The sequence below is a fragment of the Triticum aestivum genome, chromosome 3B (genome assembly GCF_018294505.1).
Source record: "Triticum aestivum cultivar Chinese Spring chromosome 3B, IWGSC CS RefSeq v2.1, whole genome shotgun sequence".
NCBI classification, from domain to species: Eukaryota; Viridiplantae; Streptophyta; class Magnoliopsida; order Poales; family Poaceae; genus Triticum; species Triticum aestivum.
The window spans coordinates 608,566,028-608,576,718 of NC_057801.1; positions in this window are offsets into that span (position 1 = coordinate 608,566,028).

Here is a 10,691-nt window from a genome sequence, read left to right on the forward strand (position 1 = left end):
AGATGGATGTTCCTCTTGCTTCTGCTGAGTGTTCTATCTTTCTGTGTTTTCCTACTGACTCATACTTCTGCTCTAACTGAGTGGATTATGAACATTTCAGTGCTGCAACTTCCGAGACCTCCGTGGATATTGACAAGGCCCAAGATGATGAAGAGACTAATGATGCTGCTACTTCCAAAGCTGGTACGATCTTGTAACCTTGAACTTGTTTTGTCGACTGGATTGTCGGTCGATTGAGCCCTTATGGTTGCATTTTGTTGTAGCTCCGCGGGACGTCATTGAGCTTCCAGACGACAATGAAGAAGTGCCTCTGAAAAATACGGGAAGGAGGGGCAGGGCTTCAAGCAGGAGGACGGCCATAGGCCAGGGGCCTCAGTCGACATCAGCACCGGCAATGGTGGTCCAATGATCCGGAGATCCGGCTCGGGCTAATGTTTCTTTTGCCAATCCGGTGTTGACTGACCGTCCCTCGGTGTCGACTGCTCAAGTATCTGCTTCGCCTGCACAACTCCATACTTCAGATCCTGTGATTACTCCGACTGTGCTGCCGTCATCGCTCTTTGCTGCACATCACACTCCAGACGACCCGGTGGGTGCCGCCAGCGCAGCTCTACTCCAAGCAAACCTTATGATGGAGCAGATGAAGGTGGTGCATGAGGCCAGTCAGGCTGCCTACAATGCCAGCTCTACTCTGCACGTCAATGTAACACCCACGATGCGGCTATATCTCCCATGTGTCGAAGCACAACTTAGAGGCATAGCCGCATTGTGGTTTTGTCTCAAGAAGGGTCATCTTCACACAATCCCATGTAATGAACAAGAATGGGATAAAGAGTTGGCTTACAATTTCCACTTCACACAATGAACATATAATTCAAACGTCATTCAGAGTACACACATGGTCCGACTACCGATGAAGCCAAAAGAAAAGAAGATAACCCAACTGCTAGATCCCCGATCGTCCCAACTGGGCTCCACTACTGATCATCAAGAAACAAAACATAGTAACGACCAAAGTCTTCATCAAACTCCCATCTGAGGTCGGTTGCATCACTTGCACTAGTATCATCGGCACCTGCAACTGTTGTGATAGTATCTGGTGAGTCATGAGGACTCAGCAATCCCATTACCATGGGTATCAAGACTAGAAAAGCTTAATGGGAAAGGAATGGGTAAAGTGGTGAGGTTGTAGTAGCGACTAAGCATATATGGTGGCTAACATATGCAAATAAGAGCGAGAAGAGAAGCAACGGAATGGTCGTGAAGCTAGCAATGATCAAGAAGTGATCCTGAACTCCTACTTACGTCAAACATAACCCAAAACCGTGTTCACTTCCCAGAATCCGCTGAAAAGAGACCATCACGGCTACACATGCGGTTGATGCGTTTTAATTCGGATCTGGTGTCAAGTTCTCTACAACCGGACATTAACAAATTCCCATCTGCCATGTAACCGCGGGCACGGCTTTCAAAAGTTTATACCCTGCAGGGGTGTCCCAACTTAGCCCATCATAAGCTCTCACGGTCAATGAAGGATATTCCTTCTCCCAGGAAGACCCGATCAGACTCGGAATCCCGGTTACAAGACATTTCAACAATGGTAAAACAAGACCAGCAAGACCACCCGACTGTGCCGACAAATCCCGATAGAAGCTGCACATATCTCGTTCTCAGGGCACACCGGATGAGTAGTCCGTACAACTAAAACCAGACTTCGAGTTTCCCCGAGGTGGCGCTACAAAGGGCTCTAGTTTGGACCAGCACTCAGAGGAGCACTGGCCCGGGGGGTAAATAAAGATGACCCTTGAGTCTGCAGAACCCAAGGGAAAAAGGCTTAGGTGGCAAATGTTAAAACCAATGTTGAGCCTTGCTGGAGGAGTTTTATTCAAAGCAAACTGTCAAGGGGGTCCCATAAATCACCCAACCGTGTAAGGAACGCAAAACCAAGAAACATAACACCGGTATGACGGAAACTAGGGCGGCAAGAGTGGAACAAAACACCAGGCATAAGGCCGAGTCTTCCACCCTTTACCAAGTATATAGATGCATTAATTAAATAAGAGATATTGTGATATCCCAACATAATCATGTCCATCATGGAGCAATCTTCAACTTCACCTGCGGCTAACAATGCTATAAGAGGGGCTGAGCAAAAGCGGTAACATGGCCAAGCAATGGTTTGCTAGGAAGGGTGAAAAAGGTTAGAGGTTGACATGGCAATTTGGGAGGCTTGAAGAACAAGTGATAGGTAGCACAGCATAGCGACAGAACGAATCAACTACCATACCAATGATAGAAGTGATATCCAGGGTAGCGAACATCTTGCCTGAAATCCTGCAAGGAAGAAAAACGAGTCCATGAAGAAGACAAACTGACGTAGTCGAACGAATCCTCACAACTCCGAAACAAAACCGAAGCTAACGAGAGAAGCAAACCAGAATGAAGCAAACAACATGGTAAACACACAAGCATAAACATGTCATGATGCACAATCAAGTGTGATGCACGTCCGTTTTAAAGAGGCATGGCATGGCAAAGTGCAACAAACAATACTACAAGTTAAGTGGAGCTCAATATGCAACGAGTTGCATATTGACAAAACACCACATTGACATATTTAGTTTAATCTCGTTTAAGCTACCAAACAATATTAAATGTTGTTAAACATGGCAAGAGGTGAAGCATAATTAAACTACCTATCTAGGCAAGTTTAAATGAGGCCGGAACAACAAACAACAATTCCGGAAAATCCCCATATGTCATTTAGCAATTTTAAAGCAAGCAACAATTTTAAACATTTTAAATGTTGTTATCATGATGCGGATGACATATGCAAATCTTATGCAATTTTATGAAAATGTTGACATGAGCATGTTATGAAGCATTTGGTCACCATGGCGGAACAAAACGGGTGCCACGGCAACGAATCCGAAAATGATGCCACGGCAACATATCGGTTCCGGTAGCTCACGGAGATACGGTGCAAAAGGAAGTGAGCGTGGGCGAGTCATGCAAGATGGTGGGGTGCTCCCAGTTACCGGGTTCCCACGGGTCGACGGCATGGAAAACGAGGAGGAACGTGCATGAAACAAATGGGCACGATGCAAACATACGGTTCATCTTATACAACATGCATTCATTCACGGGCATCGTCTCGGCGTTATACCTTCGAAGCGAGCATTTTCGGGGTGGAACGAGTTCGGTGCAATGAAGAGGAAGTAGACGTTCTCGCAGCGGTCGTAGTGGAAGTAGTTGTACACGTTCGTTTCAAAGAGGCTCTTAATGAATCCAACATCTTCGGGGCGACGGTAGTGGAAGTAGTGGAAGTAGTGGTACATGTCCTGAAGAGGGACTTGACGCATCCGATGTCTCCGGGGTTGTCGTGGTACTTGCGGTCTCGGTGACGGTAGTTATTCACGGGTCGTAGACGTTCCAAGGTACTTGACGCGTCAGCAGGTGTAGTCGTACATGGTTTCCGTAGCAACATGTCCATGATGGCCAAACAAACCAAATAGCGACCGAAGGCAGCAGGGTGCGAGGCAAAGCTCGAGCGGTGGGAATGCCATGGGCGTGCAACAGAGCAAAGGGGGCGACGGGGCTCATGGGCGGCATGGACGGGCAGAAAGCGCTCAGGATCGAGCTCCTCTCGATCCAGAGCATGGATGCGGCCGCGGGACGAAGGTGGAGGACTAGCGAGGTCGGTGGCTTAGGCCTCCATGGGGCGGCGAAGGACGAAGTGGCCGGCATCGGCCTTGGCACAAAGCAGGGGAGGCGGAGCTCCTGCTCGGGGAGAAGCTGCGAGGGGAACCATGTGGACGAAGATGAGACGGGGATCTGGGCGGCGGGAGCCCATCTCCGATGATTGTGGCGGTGCTGGAGCGAGAACGAACGCAGGGGGAGGCAGAGAAGCTCACGTCCATGGCTTCGCAGGGGACTTGGCGCGGCGACGGCGAACTGGGGTCACCGCGATCCGAAGCAACAGAGTCGAACTCGACCCGATCCAGTCTATACGAGACGCCTGGCTCGCCCTTGATGCTGAGGAGGGGCGGAGCAGAGGAGGAGGCGAACGGGCGTGGGGAAGACAGCAAGGCGGTCGAAGGGGTCTCGCTCCTCTCTCTTTCTCTGTAGATGGGGGCACGAGCAAGGGAGAGGGAGAGATAGAGAGGAGGGAGTGGCGGCGCAAGGGAGGAGAGCAGGGTGCGGGCTAGGGTTAGAGCTGTGGGGGCGCCGACTGGGCTGGTGGAACGGGCCGGTCTGGTTGGTCAGGCCCAAGAGGCCGGCTGGGCTGGCTCCTCTCTTCACTTAATACAGAGAAAAGGAAAGGAAAGGGAAGAAAAGAAAAGGTTAGAGAAAGAGCTTGGGCATGGGGATTATTTTCCCTGACTCACAAAAATGAGCTTGACCCAAGAAAAATGGAGTGGGCAAGATTGAAAGAATTAAATTCAAAGTCATTTGAATTTAATTCAAATGGTTTGAACAAGGACTAGTATTTAGAAGTGTCCAAAAATGTTGAGAATTTTGGTGGGGCTCCGATAAACAGAGAAAGAATTATTGACAAGGTTTTGAGGTCAACTCGGAGCAAAAAAGGCATGGGATTTATTTTGCATGTGTGTTATGGTGATTCCCAAAGAATGGAATACTTTGGTATAGCTCCCTAATATTGGAGGATATGTTATAAAGAGAAGTCACCCTTCCCTCGATTTAAATGGATCAAAGATCCATACAACTTATTAAAAGAGTTGTAAAATTAATGATATGATGGCATGATGACATGATGCAATGCAAATGATGCTAAGAAGAATGCAGCAAACAAATACATCGCACGGCAAAACTCGGAATAGCTGGAAGTCTTCTGGAGCGTCGGTCTTGGGGCGTTACAACACTCCACCACTACAAGAGGATCTCGTCCCGAGATCTAGGATGGCACCGGAGAGAAATGGAAGAGGAAGAGAAGAGGTTAAACTAAGTTTCTTCTTTGACAAAAGAGTGAAACCAAAGAACCTTGAGAGGTTGAAAAGTTGAAAGAAAGAACACAATGGAGTTGAACACAATTGAGAGCAGTGCGGTAGAAAATAGAAACAAGGAACACCATGTGAACCTTGGAGGTTGCAAAGCTATGAATGACGAGCACAAAGAACAAGAAGGAATTGAAACCACTCTGGTTGAAACGAGATAAGAATGAATAAGAATGTTATAATTTGTACAGTACTCCGACTGAAAATGGAAGGAATTAACATGAACTTGAGAAGATGGGATGATACTTGATGAAATCAACAACACACTGCCTCCGGAACTATTGAAAGAATGGCACAATGGGTAAGAAGGATTTCAGATAGCAATCCGGTAGAAAAGAGAGGCAAAACTTGATAAGATGAAAATAACTTGAAAAAAAAGACATGACACTCCGGTTAAATGGATGAGCAAGAAAATAACGTGATCTTGACAAAACGAGGTGATGGGTGAAGAGAGCAACATCACAATGCCTCTGGAACGAAAGAATAGAAGCTAGATTGTTGGGATAAAGGGACGGAGAAGAAAATGACAACTTTTGCCACAAATGCACTTGGAAAGCATCCTTGCAAAGCAGGATTTAATGGAGTTGTTGGAAAATCAACAACGAAAAGCACAAGCTTGTTGTGGGCTTATGGAAAACATCTCAAAATTATGAGGTGACAACCGGCCACTAACGGAAACAATTGCTTGCTTGAGATCAACGAAGAGATGAAAAACCTCTTTCACCGAGAAGGATATGGAGAAAGCTTGGATCATTGATAAGCACCACAAATAGCAACATCCCCAATGGAAGGCTTTAGGTGAAATATAACCCAAGATACTCCAACAAAGTAATTGCTGGGTTGAAAAGATCTCATGATCGAAGAGAAAAATGATGGTTTTTAAAATATCTCATTCTCAACAACTTGTGAATCATGAAACGTGAAGGGAAATTATAAAGAATGACCTAACACCATCTCAAAAGATAAGGTAGAAAGAATTGCACTTTGGAATGCAAGATGAAGAATGCTTGAACTCCTCTGGAAAGAATCTTGATGAACACTTCGAGAAGGAATTAAATCCTTGATGAACCACCATGTAGAACCTCCATGAAGAACTCCGGTAATAAAAGGATGATAAAAAGAAAGAAAAGTTGAAAACACAAGGTGAAGCCTTGCGATGATTTAGAAGGAGCTACGAAATGAGTAAACTTTGAACTCCGGGCAAGAAATATGAATAACTTGGAACCGAGAATTACTTCCTGATGAACAAACTCCAGAAGAAGGAATTAATCACCTGGATGAAACAAGAATAAGAATTATGTCATGCCTATCCTTCATCAATTTAAATTGATGAGAAGCAATGGATTTGGCATACTACTTATTCTCGTAGAAAGGATTAAAAGAGATATAGCGCAAACTTGAGAAGAGACTTCAATGAACCGCCGGTAGGATTGGAAAGAACGAATGAATCTGTATGATAACGAAGGAAGAGAACTCTTGAACGAACCACCATAAGAATCTGAAAATCAAAGTAGCAAAGGCACAATTCACCGAGAAGAATTTGAAAACGAATGAAGATACTTGAGGGGATATAGATACAAGTGAACGAATATATGACGAGCTGATTACAGAATACTTGAATGATGCACCGGTAAGATTTGGAGAATGAGATCTGAAAGCTTGAATGAATAATTCTGAGATGATGGGCTCCGGAGAATCAAACTGAAAAGACTCCTAAAATTCTCCGGATGGGTGAAAAGAATTCTCACAATCGAAAGCAATTATGAGAGGATGGCATCACGCTAGAACCATGAATCTTCAAGAGAACGGACAAGATTTAAGAGAACCTCTTCTTCGGTCTTCACATGCTGAGAATGATGATGAGAACCACCATGAATTGTTGAGGCACTCCGGAATGACAATTTGAAAGGTTGAACCAACAATGAAAGAATTTGAAAGATCTTGGAGAAAGACATTTGACTGATGATAATTCATTCTTACATCAAACTTTGAAATGAATTTGGGAATAGCTCCGGGGAAATTAGGAGAGTCAGGTAAGATCCTGGAAAAAGACCTGTGGGTTAGGGCCTACTCACAAGGAAACATCATTGACCGATTTTAAAGAGAGATTGCACCGGTTGAATTAAATGACTTGAATGAGATAATAATCTCAAAATAGTTTGAATGGATTGATAATGGAGACACAAATCTTCTGAGATATCTTCGGCACTTCGGATATGAATAGAGAGAGGTGAACGATTAAGAGAGTCTTGGATAAGAAATACACATGGGAAGATATGCGAAACAAAAGTAAGAGATATGATCAACTCCGAAGCTTGAATTGGATCCACCGGAGAAGAAAAGAGAACGAAGAATAATAAACTTGAAGCTCCCTTAGTATCTTCTTGAGAATCACCGGATAAGAACATTGATTGAAAAGAGTGAAGAGAGTTCACTTGAATACAAGGATACATGATTAAGAAATCTGAGTCCTTGAAGAAAAAGGGTGGGAGGGCGGGAAAACAAAGGCAACTTGTGACAGATGGAATGGATACCATTGAGAAAACTTAGAATTGATCTTGCGAATGTTGAAATGTTCGGATCCACTTGAAGAGAAGCACGCCGGTTGGAAAATAATTAACATGACAACCTCAATGATCAAGAAGGATTAGTATTCACATAGCAATATGAGAACACCGTTTAGGAAAGGTATGGATTCAACATTTTACTTCGAAGCAACTTGAATACCACAAATAAAATAAAACAAAAGATTTGGCTTGCAGAATAAGCCGGAACAAACATATGATAGAGATTTCATTCGAAGTTTTCATGGTGGGGCCCACACGTGCTCGATTGTACAGCACCATCATGTACAAGGCAGTGCACATGACATACGAAGCGTCCCCGAACCAGCATAGCCAAGGGTTCTTTAAGACACAATGAGACCACTGTAAAAACGACCGTGGATAGGCGGACCACTAGACGTCGAACCCCAATCTCATATCATGCATCTGTCGAAAAGAAAAAAAACTAGAGCTACTTGAATTCCCACCTATAAAACTCCTGAAACTTTCTGGTTATGGAATCTGGTGTTGGGGATACAGGGGAAGCAATATATATCTCACCCAAAACTAACAATACCTACATCCAAGCTGTATCCATCCGTCAACACATAACCAAGAAACCTTTGGAAATCGTGTACCTCAACCTTCGAAAAGCATCCGTTATACGAGCTATGGCAATACTGAAGGAAATATGCCCTAGAGCAATAATAAAGTTATTATTTATTTCCTTATTTCATGATAAATATTTACTATTCATGCTAGAATTGTATTAACCGGAAACATAATACATGTGTGAATACATAGACAAACTGAGTGTCACTAGTATGCCTCTACTTGACTAGCTCATTAATCAAAGATGGTTATGTTTCCTAGCCATGGACAAAGAGTTGTCATTTGATTAATGACATCACATCATTAGGTGAATGATCTGATTGACTTGACCCATTCCGTTAGCATAGCACCCGATCGTTTAGTATATTGCTATTGCTTTCTTCATGACTTATACATGTTCCTATGACTATGAGATTATGCAACTCCCGTTTACCGGAGGAACACTTTGTGTGCTACCAAACGTCACAACGTAACTGGGTGATTATAAAGGTGCTCTACAGGTGTCTCCGAAGGTACATGTTGGGTTGGCGTATTTCGAGATTAGGATTTGTCACTCCGATTGTCGGAGAGGTATCTCTGGGGCCTCTCGGTAATACACATCACTTAAGCCTTGCAAGCATTGCAACTAATGAGTTAGTTGCGAGATGATGTATTATGGAACGAGTAAAGAGACTTGCCGGTAACAAGATTGAACTAGGTATTGAGATACCGACGATCGAATCTCGGGCAAGTAACATACCGATGACAAAGGGAACAACGTATGTTGTTATGCGGTCTGACCGATAAAGATCTTCGTAGAATATGTGGGAACCAATATGAGCATCCAGGTTCCGCTATTTGTTATTGACCGGAGACGTGTCTTGGTCATGTCTACATTGTTCTCGAACCCGTAGGGTCCGCACGCTTAAGGTTTCGATGACAGTTATATTATGAGTTTATGAGTTTTGATGTACCGAAGGAGTTCGGAGTCCCGGATGAGATCGGGGACATGACGAGGAGTCTCGAAATGGTCGAGACGTAAAGATCGATATATTGGACGACTATATTCAGAGTTCGGAAAGGTTCCGAGTGATTCGGGTATTTTTCGGAGTACCGGAGAGTTACGGGAATTCGCCGGGGAGTATATGGGCCTTATTGGGCCATACGGGAATAGAGGAGAGAGGCCAAAAGGAAGGAGGTCTGCGCCCCCCCTCTGGTCCGAATTGGACAAGGGGGGCAGCCCCCTTTTCCTTCTCCCTCTCCTCCTCTTTCCTTCTCTCCTACTCCAACAAGGAAAGGAGGAGTCCTACTCCCCCCCCCCCTTGGCGCGCCTCCTCCCTAGGCCGGCCGCCTCCCCCCTTGCTCCTTTATATACGGGGGCAGGGGGACACCCCATAGACACAACAAATTGATCCTTTAGATCTCTTAGCCGTGTGTGGTGCCCCCCTCCACGATAATCCACCTCGATAATATCGTAGCGGTGCTTAGGCGAAGCCCTGCATCGGTAGAACATCAAGATCGTCACCATGCCGTCGTGCTGACGGAACTCTCCCTCGACACTCGGCTAGATCGGAGTTCGAGGGACGTCATCGAGCTGAACGTGTGCTAGAACTCGGAGGTGCCGTAGTTTCGGTGCTTGATCGGTCAGGCCGTGAAGACGTACGACTACATCAACCGCGTTGCTCTAACGCTTCCGATTTCGGTCTACGAGGGTACGTGGACAACACTCTCCCTTCTCGTTGCTATGCATCACCATGATCTTGCGTGTGCGTAGGAAATTTTTGAAATTACTACGTTCCCCAACAGTGGCATCCGAGCCTGGTTTTATGCATAGATGTCATATGCATGAGTAGAACACAAGTGAGTTGTGGGCGATATAAGTCATACTGCTTACCAGCATGTCATATTTTGGTTCAGCAGTATTGTGAGATGAAGCGGCCCGGACCGACATTACGCGTATGCTTACGCGAGACTGGTTTCACCGCCACGAGCACTAGTTGCTTAAAGGTGACCGGCGGGTGTCTGTCCCTCTCACTTTAGTTGAACCGAGTGTGGCTACGCCCGGTCCTTGCGAAGGTTAAAACAACACCAACTTAATAAACTATTGTTGTGGTTTTGATGCGTAGGTAAGAACAATTCTTTCTCAGCCCGTAGCAGCCACGTAAAATTTGCAACAACAAAGTAGAGGACGTCTAACTTGTTTTTGCAGGGCATGTTGTGATGTGATATGGTCAAGACATGATGCTAAATTTTATTGTATGAGATGATCATGTTTTGTAACCGAGTTATCGGCAACTGGCAGGAGCCATATGGTTGTCTCTTTATTGTATGCAATGCAATTGCCATGTAATGCTTTACTTTATCACTAAGCGGTAGCGATAGTCGTAGAAGCATAAGATTGGCGAGACGACAACGATGCCACGATGGAGATCAAGGTGTCGCGCCGGTGACAATGGTGATCATGACGGTGCTTCGAAGATGGAGATCACAAGCACAAGATGATGATGGCCATATCATATCACTTATATTGATTGCATGTGAT